This window comes from Macaca fascicularis, chromosome 6 (assembly GCF_037993035.2).
Source record: "Macaca fascicularis isolate 582-1 chromosome 6, T2T-MFA8v1.1".
Taxonomy (NCBI): Eukaryota; Metazoa; Chordata; class Mammalia; order Primates; family Cercopithecidae; genus Macaca; species Macaca fascicularis.
In genome coordinates, this window is record NC_088380.1 from 77379950 (window position 1) to 77392979 (window position 13030).

Consider the following 13030-nt stretch of genomic DNA (forward strand, 5'->3'; position numbering starts at 1 on the left):
TATGTGGACACCAATCACTTTGGATTAAGGGCCTCTCCTACCCCCGTATGATCTCATCTTAACCAATTATGTCTGCAATGATTCTGTTTTCAAATAAGGTCACATTCTGAATTTCTGGAAAGAGCATGAATTTTGGAGGGATACTGTTCAACTTAGTACAACCTCCTAAACAAATGATAAGCTTTCCTGTATTTAAGTGAAATAAAATAAAACAAAAATAACTTTATAAAGTGTTCTAGAGAAGAAAAGCTCAATGAATTCCCTAAGAATTCACTCTATTCAGCCATCCACCCCAGCAGTTCTCAAAGTATGATTTAAGGGCAATCCACCTTATTTCAACTTGGGGGATTAGGGGCTTATTAAAAATACAGATTCAGGGCTGGGCATGGTGGTTCATGCCTGTAATCCCAGCACTTTGGGAGGCTAAGGCGGGAGAATCACAAGGTCAGGAGTTCAAGACCAGCCTGGCCAACATGGTAAAACCCCATCTTTACTAAAAATACAAAAAAAAATTAGCTGGGCATAGTGGTGGGGGCCTGTAATCCCAGCTACTTAGAAGGCTGAGGCAGGAGAATCGCTTGAACCCGGGAGGCGGAGGTTGCAGTGAGCTGAGATAGCACCACTGCACTCCATACAGATTCAGTCCGGGCACAGTGGCTCACACCCATAATCCCAGCTACCCGGGAGGCTGAGGCAGGAGAATCACTTCAACCTGGGAGGCGGAGGTTGCAGTGAGCCAAGATCATGCCACTGCAATCCAGCCTGGGCAAGAGAGCAAGACTCTGTCTCCAAAATAAATAAATAATAAATAAATTAATTAATTAAATTAAAGTTAACATACAGGAGCAGCGTGAAAAAGAAGAGGCGAGACCGGCCCCTGGACCGACCAAAGCCCATACGCCGCTGCATCCCGCGCCCAGCGCCTATGTCCCGCCGTTGTCGCTGCCACCATCATGCCCAAGAGAAAGGCTGAAGGGGATGCTAAAGGAGATAAAGCCAAGGTGAAGGATGAACCACAGAGAAGATCCATGAGGTTGTCTGCTAAACCTGCTCCTCCAAAGCCAGAGGCCAAGCCTAAAAAGGCCCCTGCAAAGAAGGAAGAGAAGGTACCCAAAGGGAAAAAGGGAAAAGCTGATGCTGGCAAGGAGGGGACTAACCCTGCAGAAAATGGAGATGCCAAAACAGACCAGGCACAGAAAGCTGAAGGTGCTGGAGATGCCAAGTGAAGTGTATGCATTTTGGATGACTGTGTACTTCTGGTGACTGTACAGTTTGAAATACTAGTTTTTATCAAGTTTTATAAAAATGCAGAATTTTGCTTTACTTTTGTTTTTTTTAAGCTGTGTTGTTAGCAGACAGAACACTTCATTGTTGTTTTTGGGGGAAGGGGCATATGTCACTAATAGAATGTCTCTGAAGCTGGATTGATGTGGGGAAAACACCTTTCCCTTCTAGTTTTGAGAGACTTCCTCTTGGCTCCCAGGAGGAGGGATTCCTTGACTCTAACACACATGGCCACCTTGGCACAAAAGCCTTGTGGTATGGAAAAACAAATTCGTTTTTATGTCCTCTTCTCCCTTTCCCTCCTTCAGCATAGACTTAACTCCCTTAAGCCCAGACATCTGTTGGGACCTGACCCCCAGTCATTGGTTACCAGTGTGTTAGGCAATCTGGACTTTCCAGTGATGCCACTGAGATGGCACCTGTCAAAACAGCATTGGTTCCATTTCTAGATTATGGATCTTCAGATAAATTCTGCCATTTTCATTTCACTTCCTGAAAGTCAGGGTCGGCTTGTGAAAAGTTGTTAAACAACATGCTAAATGTGAAATGTCAACCCTCACTCTAAACTTTTCCTGTTCAGAGCATCAGATGAAGACTTCGTTAAGTTTTAATAGTGGTTTTCTGATTTTTGGTAGTCCACTGAAGAAGGGAGTTTGAAAGTTGTTGTATACTGTCAACGACTGTCTGCCCATATCCTGCCTGAAATGCCATGATTGTTTACGGAAAGTGTCTTTAATAAAGCTCGATACAGTTTGGCTTGGGGAAAAAGAAAAATTAAAATACAGATTCATAGGCTCCACCCCAGAACCACCAAGTCAGAACTGCTAAGTTTAGAGGCCAGGAACCTGCATCTTAAAGAATCTCCTGGGAGTTCTTTAAAATGCACATTAAAATTTGAGAACCACTATCTATAGTAGCAGAAAAGTCAGTCTTACATTCCCCATGGTGTTTTGAAATTCATTCCTTATTTTTCCTCTATTTTCAGGTGAAATTGAGAATAGCTGGTCAACAAATTTTCTTATATTTTAAAAACATTATAAAGGTACTCTTCATTCCTTTTCCCCCTCCAGACTAAATAATATAAATTCAAATAATATTAATTCCTAAGTCTTGGTAGGATGTATTTCCTAATCACTAAATCATTTACAAACTCTGGTCAAATTCTTTCCTCTCCAGAATCATAGACAATACCCTTTAACCATGGAAAGAGATCCCACTGTTTAATATTTCAGATTAGAAAAATCAGACGCCTAGAGAAGTCACACTAAAGTCATCTGTATTAGTCAGAGTTTTGCACAGGAATGGAACCCTTAGATACATAGGTACATATATATTATATATCTATATAATATAGATATATAATATAAATATATACAATTATGGACCCTCAGAAGTCCCATCATCTGCAGGTTCGAGACCAACAGACGCTGGTGGTGTAAATTCCAATCTGAGTCCAAAGGCCCAGTGTCCAGGGGCACCAATGGCATAAATCCCACTCCAACAGCAGGAGAAGACCGATGCCCAGCTCGCAGGCAGGCAGGAAGCAAAAGGGATGAATTCCTCCTTCTTCTGCCTTCTGTTCTATTCAGGCCCTCAATGGATTAGATGACGCCCTCTCACACTGGAAAGGGTAATCTGCTTGACTGAGTCCACCGATTAAAATGCTAATCTCATTTGGAAACATCCTCACAGACACACCCAGAAAGACTGCTTAATCTGGGCACCCCTAGGCCTAGTCAAGTTGACACATAGAATTCACCATAACACTATCCTAATCAGGGTTATTTCTAGCCATGGAAAAAGGTGTAGTTACGAATTGATAACCTAACGGTGTCTGCCTCTCATTCCTCCTTCCTTCCTGTTAGCCTGTTGTGTTGACTTTGATCAATGAAGGAACAAACCTAGCACTTACAGGCTGTGTCTGAGCCCTGTCATGCCACAGGAGGATGTGAGTGTTGAGACTGGGAAAAGGTATTCATGAGGTAAGTCCTAAGCAACTTTTCACCTGACCTTGTGAGCTTTTGAGATTTTACAAGTCTTGAGAACCAATCATTCCTTTTTGAGCAACACAAAAATGACACTTAGTGAGGGCCATAGACAGCATTCTGATACTGCTAGAGCCAGAAGGCTTAAAATCCTAGCACTGATACCTGCTATTTCTCAGCCTTTAGTTTTGCTCTCCCTTGAAAGAACTCTGCTGATCATTCACATATGCATTCATCAAACATGAGTCAGCATTCCCTGAGTATTCACAGTCTAGCAGAGTTACAACAGGTACTATGAATAACGAATCTCTGAATAAGAAAGAACTTTGATGAGTTAGAGGAAGGGAAGAAAACAGAAGGGTTATTCAGTTTCGAACTACACTGATCGAATGACTCAGAGCCCCTTTGTGTGCATCCACAAGAAAGAGACAGAGCGATAGGGAGAGCCATGTCACCCAAGCTCCTGCCATTCATACTCTTCTAGCAGTAGAAAAAGTACCACTACTTACTTGGCTAGTAGCCAGTCACATATTTCCTATTCTAGAGACAACTGTGGGACTTTACTGAGAGTGTCTTTTTTTTAGTCAGACTAGGAAAGTTAACAGTTTTAATGGCTTTTTTAAGTCATAAAGTATTTATGAAGTACCCATTATGAGCAGAACTTTTTAAAATTAAAAATTGCTAAAGAAATTAGAAGATACAGTCAGCCCATGAGGATTTTACAATTTATTTAGGACAGAAGATACTCATATTGTTAGAGAATGCTATAGGAATTCAAATTAAGAATTCAGTTTCCTGGAAACGATGATTGATCACAGGAACTATCATGAGGAAGAGTCTAGAACTGAGTCTTGAAGAAAATGGAGAGTGACATTGACAGAGAAGAGAAAGAAAGACTTACTAGGGAGGGCGAATCACACCCAACAAAGGCACAGCAAGGAGAAAGTTCACCAAGGTAAGAGGAAGACCAAGAAATCTGGGCAAACTGAATAAAGGGATCATTTGGCAGAATGGGAATTGTAAATAAAAGGTGAACCCAAAGGGTGGAATTCTTTGAATTCAGCCTAATTGTTAGGTTAGCCATATGAAACTGCCACTTTTGTAAGTCAATTAGCAGGAATTTCATATGGTTCAGTTGGAAATATGGAGTTCGTGAAATGACATAGTGAAGAAGCTGTTTTGGGAAGACTTATCTGGTAATGGGTAGGCTAGAAGTCAGCTACACCAGAGACCTGAAGACAACTAAGAATTACTCTAGTAAATTGAGCATAAGATGGTGATAACATGGATGAGGGCAGGCTGTGGATATAGAGAGGGAGAGTCAAATCTCACAGGCATTACGAAGGAAAAATTTCACCTAGACTTGATGACTAATTGAACATGGGCAAAAAAGGAAAGAGAAGAGTCAGAGATGAATACGAGATTTGCTGTCTAGGGGACTAGAATGATAGTGTTGCCATGGACAATAGAGGTATACCTTGATTTATGTAATAAATGCTTTCCTGAAAATGTGTGTAGCACAAAATTTTTAAAATCAGGTCATGATTTAAATACACTAAGAACACTTGCTGCATTTGTTAGCGTATTGATTTGCTGCTTTAATAAACAGAAAGATAAACCAGAATGGCCAGTAACGCCACACTTTGGGGTTATCTTTACTGAATATGGGCCCTACTGAACAGAAATTAGAGCTTATCACAAGACAACAAATTTTGTTTGAAAATAACCTTTTTACTACTTTTTTATCTGACTCTAAAAGTAACATAGTGGCTTAAATAAAATAGATTCGTCTCTTATGTAAAGGTCTGAGCTGGTAGAAAACACACAAAGCAGGACAGGGCTTTGTGGGGACCCAAGTTCTTTTCATCTTTTTGCTCTATCATCCTTTATGATGTTGCCCTCATTTGCATAACCAAAACTGGCTCACCATCATCTGTCCTTCTTCCAGATTATAGAAAAAAGAAAGAGGATGTCAAGGACAGCAGCTTCTGTATTAGGATATACCAGAAGTTGTACACATCACTTCTACTCATAGCCTACTGGCCAGATCTTGGTCACATGGACATATCTAGCTGCAAGGGATCCTGAAAAATATAGTCTCTAAGGGTAGCCATGTGCCCAGCTAAAAATTAGGGGGATTTTCCATTAAAAGGAAGACTAGAACAGCAGATATTGTGAGACAATTAACAGTTTCTGTCATAGTTGGGAAAGCCTTTTGTAAAACTGCTTTGAAAATAATAGTGAAGGGAAAATCCAGATTTTCCATTATCAGGTGGTCTAGGACTGCCATATATCTGTGTAGGGAATGGGAAGAAGAAAATATCACTTCCTTTTCCCAAAAATGTGCTCTAGTCTCTGAAATTTTGAGCTAATCAATGAGTCAAGAAAGCACTGAAGAATTGTTTGAACAAACAGGTTGTCAAATTGTAGAACCGGAAGGAATCTTGTAAGAGTATCTTATTAAACATAGTGTGAACCAACAGATTTTCTGGAAGATTTCTCCATGTAAAATAAATGATTGCCCAAGTGAATCTTCATTTCCACCTCTGTCACCAAACCTAAGACCTTTCCAAAGTTGCATCTTCTCCTGGAAGTATCACACTTTGATTCCAACTGCCCCTGCCATGCCTGTCTCCCTGGAACACCCAGTTTCTCCTTTAAAATTTAGCCCGGACACAAGTAAACCCCCTTTCTTTAGTGTCCTTTCATGCAGCTAAGACAGGTATTCAAAAATGACTTAACTAGATATGATGAGAGAACCAAAAGAAAAATAAAAAAAAATAGATACTACATAACAATCATCAGGTTTTTGAGGTATAGAGAGAATTTCGAGCCAACACTGACAGTCGTGGAGGGACTAGTACAATGTCAGAGACACCTTCCTTCCCAGCTCTCTGCCAATCTTTGCCAGGTGGCCTCTGGCCATTGCTTGTTTTTCTAACCTCTGGGAGCCAGTCCCAGACAGTTCTGCCCCTGAATGAATAGAAGACCTTTGGGTACCAAATTGGGGCTTCTAAACACTAACCAAAGACACTAGTCTCCTAAGCCAGGGACTTAGGATCTCACAATTAGCAGACAGTAGGCTCTGTTCATTCTTGTTGCCTGCATGCCTAGCCTAGTAACTGGCACATGGTCAGGGTCCAATATAATGTCTCTCATGTAAAAATTCAAAACCTATCCTCATGCAAATGATCAGAGCAAGCCAAATCTTCCCACTTAATTCCAGTTTGGGATCTGACGACCGTGCTTTCCTTGAACAGTCGGAATTGGGGTATTGGACATTCTGAATAGTCAATGCTTCAAGACTTATGTGATCTGCTGCAGCCATCTTTGTGCACTCCAAAACAGGAGATGACTCACAGACCTGACCTGAGGTCATCGCACCCACCTCTTCATTTTGAAATGAAGCCCACAGAAAGATCAGTGACTTACCCAGGTTCTCATAGTAATTCAGTGGCAGAGATGCACCTGGAATCCAAATCGTGCAATGCCAGGTCTGTGTGTGTTTCAGTTCACCACTCCTCATTGCTTAGCCCCTTGATTTGTTTTCCCCACAACACTGATCTCAGAGAAGCTGCAGAAGGCTCTGCTCACCTGGGGCCCACAGGTGGTTCCCTATGGTCCCTCAGCATCAGATGGGCCTTCTATTAGTTCCCAGAAGCTACATCATTCCTTCATGTTTACCCCAGAGCCCTTGAAGTTCAACAGATGTAAAAACACATACTGCCCAAACCCGGGCTCACCTGTGCAAGCCTCTGGAAACTTGAAGAAGATAGAGTTGTTTGCTACAGGGCTCTTGAGTGGGTCATAAATACAGAAAGCACCTGTCAAAAGTAATGCTGCCTTATTCTTTGAAAAAAAAAAAAAAAAGCACAAAACACTTTTCTCTGTTTTATTTGCTTTTTCCTTCTATTGGCCCAAATCTACCTTCCTGAAGAAACTGTAGGCAAACCTCTGAATGCCTAATCCTCTATTTTTGAACACATCAACCAGAAAGGCCAGTAACTCCATGCCTTGAGGTTACCTTTACTGAGTATGAGCCCTACTGAACAGAAATTAGAGCTTACCACAAGAGGACAAATGTTGTTTAAGAATAACCTTTTAAATACTTTTTAATCTGACTCTAAAAGTAATATACACTCTTGGACCAAAATTGGGGGAAAGCAAAGTAGTATTTTTTAAAGTTTTAAAAAGTATAATCCCACCAACACTGTTAATGGTTTGGTATATATCATTTCAGTCTTTTTTTTTTTTTTTTTTCAACACACATGGAACTATCATACGGTTGCAGGCAGAGTTACAAACTTAAAAAAAAAAATCAGTCTTGGGTCAGAAGAACAGGCAACAGAAAAAAGAAAAGTCTCACACGTCCTAAGAACTGTTGATGCATATAGAGATAGGAAGCAAGAAAGCTGCATCTTTAAACTTGGAAAAAGAGAACCGCAAGTGGTTTTCATGTTATCATTGTAACTGATTCTTTCCAGTGGGAAAAAAAAAGTATATTAATCCATTTGTCGTTTAGAATTTGTTGGTCAGGATTAGAGTAAGCGTTTGGTGTGGCTCTGACTATCGTCAGTCATTTCTGTTCTTGCGCTGAAGTGGAATGAATCAATGTGCTTGTCTGAAGGGGCTATGGCAGAGGTGATGGCAGCAGTGTTTGCAGCAGCAGCGACAGCCTGAATGCAGGAAATCACTTTCAAAGGGGACGCTCCAGGCTGGCAGAAGTGTGTTAACCTTTCATCCATGTCATTGGATTTTAATATGTTAACTTTGTACTAAAAGCTGCTGCTTTGAGCTCACGGTTCATAAAAAGTGTGACTGGTCCTCAATGTTCCCAGTTAAGGATAGTAAGGAAAACAGAACCCTGAAAGCTCACATTGATTGAAGCAAAGACAGAGCTGGGGGGTCAGCCCAGTGCCCCAGCTCCTCCCCAGCCTGACAGAACTGAACAGCTATTCATAGCCGCTGGAGCACTTCCAAGCTGCGAGTGTAAATTTACTTGTATCATCTTTGCAGAGAGGAACTGTATAGTCCCCAGTGCCTCCTGGTTGATTCGGATCGACTGTTTATTTGTTTAGTCCTGTAATGATATTATCCACAGGGCCAGAGCCACACAGGGAGGACGAGGAATTCCTGGAGGAGGGAGGCTGTGTGTGTTTATTGCCCTGTCAGCCCTTCACGACAAAAGACAAAAGTTGCTGTAATTTGTGTGTTCCCACACACATGATCCATATGGACAATATCGAGTATAGGTGCTGATGAAGTGGGGAAGAAAGGATGACCAGAAATCAAGATGCTGGCTGCCTTGTGGGAAACATGGAGAAATACTCTAACAGTGAGCCTCTGACTGAACACCACAATTCCAGAGCTGGGAGGAATTCTGAGATGTTCTCCATACCAGAGGGAAAAAGAACCACCAGCTCTTGACTGACTAAGGCCTTGTGTTGCCTTGGACTTTGAGCATAATTTTTTTCTTTTCAAGCTTAAAGGATTCTGTTGCCTTTGCAGGAGAATCTAGGTTTTTCTCCTACAGCAATACATATTGCAGGGGACCATGATTTCCCTTTTTCTCAGCACATTTATTATAGCTCAGTTTCCACACAGTTCTGAGCTATGGGTGTATTATCAGGGCCAATTCTCGTTCATCTCCTCAGTGTCAGACTGAAACCACCTAAAATATGCTGCCAATTGGTTCCTGATTGTATTTCTGGAAGCTTGCAACTCTGAAAGTTTTTTCTACCTCAGCGACATGCCATCCATCCAAGAAATGCAGTACTTGAAAGAAAGGGCACAATGAATCAGCACAGTGAGCCTGTCACTCAGCAGGCTGGCAAATGATGATCTGCTAAGGAGCAGTTGTGCCCAACCTTCTTGCTGACTGTAGGTCCCCTGGGACCCTGCCACATGGAGGCTGCCATCACACAGTTTGATCAGTGCCAAGTCAGCCCTGCGAGTCTCACACAGTTCACTGATACCAAGACAGCAAAGGGCACTGCACTGCAGTGAGGGCTGCCTGGAAAGTAAATGCAAGTGAGATGGATGGCTGCCACCGGCCTTGAGAAACAATACTCAAAACACCAAGCCAGCCCGGAAGTGATGTGACACTGCTAGAAGCCGGTGAGGCACGATGGCACAGCCGGCAACCTCAAACCGCCTGGGCTCATTTTGAGTAGGAGACAAAGCATGGATGCATCAGGGAGTTGCAGCCATCCCAGAAATAGCCATTTAGGGTTCCCAAACAATGGAATATTTCATGACCAACGCCAGGGAAAGGAATAGGAAAAGCCACATTCGTCTTCCTGGGCAGTATTCACCATAGAAGCCCCACCCAACTGACACAGACCCCCGCATGCAGTACGTAGTGAAAAGCTGAACTGCCTCTATAGAATTATAATATGAATAATAATTTAGGAAACGGGGATATGAAATAATAAGAGGAGAATGCTTAACGAAGGAACTAGAAATTCATTAGCAATCCTGAATTGCTGGAAGAGGCAGCGGTTGAAAGGCAGATGCTGTTGCGATTCGTACTTGGCCTCGGGCTGGTACCCACCAGCCTCCGAGCTTACCTTTTCTGATCCTCTGAGTAAGAAAATCTAGAAGAATCCGCTCACTTTGTTTACCGGGTGTGAATGGGAGGCAGATTGAGGGTCAGGATGAGGGAATAAACTTGCCCTAGAACAAAGCAAACAACTATATTAAACAGAGGAGCTGTTACAAAAGCAAAATGTGGGCAGTGCATACATTTTTAATGACCAGGACTCGGGTGCCCTGTGCAAACATAAACATCTCCCTGCCTGCGGAGGGCTAGAAACCTTCCAGTCCTGGAGTTTGAGCTCCCTGACAGCCCCTCCTAAGGGTGCCTGGCTGGCCTGACAAAAAATCATTTACAAATAAAGAGCTCTCAGAAATGTGCCCTACCTTCGGCCAAAGAGGAGAACCTCTTTTCCAATAAATATTTGGCCGGGTAGGGGGGAGGGGGGCCAAGAGTAACAAAGGGAGCCAGCGGCCTGGTTTGTTTGGATTGCCGGTTCGGCGCGGGAGCGGCCGGGCGCTGCTGACCACGGGTACAGATAGGTTAATTTCCACATGGAGCTGCAGAAACCCTATCCGCGGGTTGCGAAGCGTGGGTCAGCCAAGGCATGTTAATCTGTTTAGCATGTGCGCCGCGCGAAGGAGCCAGACCACCGGGGCGTAGGAGGCGCGGCCGCAGCCGGCGCTCCTCCGGGGGAGTTAATAAAGAGCTTAAGGCAAGCAAGTAAGTGTATGGAGGTTGCGAACGGCTCCGTGCCGGCGGCCCGGGGGAAGGCGAGGCCCGGCTGCCAGCGCTCGCGTCCTCAGGCTCTCGGAACCGCGCGCCCTCGAGGCCGAGCGAGCCCTGCCGCGCCAAGCCTCCCGGGCGCCCGCGGGCCTGGCGCGTATCGAGGCGGGGGGCGCAGTACTGCGCTCCCGCCCCCCGGAGCCGAGCCTCTTCTCCGCGTTCGCACCGTGAAAGGAGGAGGGGAACGAGGGGTTAGGCATCTCGAACATTTTTAACTAATCAAAATATTTGCTGATGAGTATTTATTTTTACAAGAACTCGGTTTGGCTGGAGACTTCCCCAGCAACAATATGGGCTGCCGTATTAGGTTTGTGACGGAGCCAAGTGCAGTTGGGCTTATTGAATCTGCGGGCCGGAGATCGCTTGCTCCGGAGATGTTTCTCCGTTCTGGGGAAGCAGCTTTCCCAAGACCGTCTCTCTGCAGATGGCTCTTAGAACACAACCACATGTCCCCTAAAGCACGGGAAGCTTCGTGTTTTATGTTTGGGCTGAATGAAAAGAGGAACGCACGCTCTTTCCTGCCCAAGCCAACAAAAGAGAAAACAGCGGGAAACATCCCTGTCCTGAGAAAGGAAAGCCAAAGCTCAGAGGTTCCAGTGTAAGCGCAAACAACAAAACTGGATGAGTCCAAAACACCTACCTCAACACATCGCTTCATCGTGCTAAGCTTTTTCTCTCTCTTGTCTTTCTTCCTCCCAATATTCACCCAAGAAAGACCCACTTTTAACTACCGTAGTAAAGATGTGGAGTCTGGTCTGAAGGTGATTAAACAACTATGTCAAGTCATTGCAAAGCCACTGGCCACTATCTAGGAAAACCTATGGAAGATGAAGTCGAATCAAGTTTGAAAACGGACAAGTGGGAGCTTACAATACTTGAACTATAAAGATAACCTGAAAAATTACTGGACCATAATTTTTTCAATGTTACTGAGAACTAGACAAAACATATCTGAACTGGTGGCAGTAATAGTCATTAAGAAAATGGACTGCTGTGGCAGGAACTCAATGCTAACCTCTAACAATTCAGCAGTCCTTAGTGCCTCATAAAGAGTACTTCTCAATGGCTCCTAAGAAAAGAGAAGTTGGGTAGGGGTTGTTCTGGAAGAGAGCATGCAGGGTATTGCTGGTAAGAAGTGTCTGCAGAAACTGTAAATGAGCAAATATTGAAAAGAAGAGGTTCGTGGCTCACGCTTGTAATCCCAGCACTTTGGGAGGCTGAGGCGGGCGGAACACCTGAGGTCAGGAGTTGGAGAGCAGGCTGGCCAACATGGCAAAACCCCTTCTCTACTAAAAATACAAAAATTAGCCGGGCATGGTGGTGAGTGCCTGTAATTCCAGCTACCCAGGAGGCAGAGCCTGGAGAATCACTTGAACCCAGGAGACAGAGGTTGCAGTGAGCCGAGATGGCACCACTGCACTCCAGTCTGGGCAACAGAGCTAGACTCCATCTAAAAAAAAAAAAAAAAAAAGAAAAAAGAAAAGAAAAGAATGAAAGAAAATAGGAGGTTGAATCAGAGCAAGCAGAGAGTAAATTTACCTCTCCTGAAAAGACTTCCCAAGTGCAAGATGAGACAGAAATCATTCAAATATACACAGAAGAGAAATATCTGAAGAGCCACAGAGATCTTAAGCTAAGCATCACTTGGCCATGCAATCTGGGGACTTTCAAAAGCAAGCATAGTACTAGGAAATAGAAAGTAAAATGAACTGTTTGGAACCATGTGCCAACTTCTCCCTGGCTTCTATATTAGAGGTTTTTTAATTCAGTCTGGGGAGCCACAACTGAAGAGATTTGGGGAATTAAAACAATCTTCTTTTTCTCTTATACTTCCTTCACTTGCTTGGTTTATATTGTTCATGAAGTGTCTTGATCTAAATGACTTAATACAATGTCCACCTGTCTGAGTGGGGACCATATGCTCCTCCAACTCAAAATTAAGGTGTGAAAGAAGCTTATGGGTACCTTTGATCAAAGAGACACATGGCCTTACATTTAAAACAGAAAAAGAAAGATAGCACTAGTACAAATTGCCTTCAGTTTACATTACTTCGAAACTGATTGGCATAAGGAATAAGGGGAATAAGGAAAGTAAAAATTTCAGCGAACCAGAAAAAAAAAATCACAGCTGAGGAACTTAAATTCTTTGGAATAAAAGAAGAGAATGGGTTTCAATAATTCCAACCTAAATTTCCTTTACTTAGTGACCCTAGTCAAAAGAGGACACTTTACTCCTACCAGTCAGTAGAAAGACAACAATAAAGAACCTGAAGCCCAGTAAACCAATGAGATTGCCTCCCTGGAAGGTGGCATATTCCCATGCGAAGGCTGAGGTTTCTGATGCTCCCCTGGCCTCATATGAGAGTGTCTTTGTCAGCTTAAGCAGCTGTAACAAAATACCATAGACTGGATGGCTTAAACAATAGACTGGATGGCTTAA

General features: G+C 43.3%; 1 pseudogene; it reads left to right on the forward strand.

Annotated features, from left to right (window-relative positions):
- The first annotated feature begins 952 nt into the window (after positions 1-952).
- Positions 953-1969, forward strand: LOC102143552 (non-histone chromosomal protein HMG-17 pseudogene; annotated as a pseudogene).
- The last annotated feature ends 11061 nt before the right edge of the window (positions 1970-13030 follow it).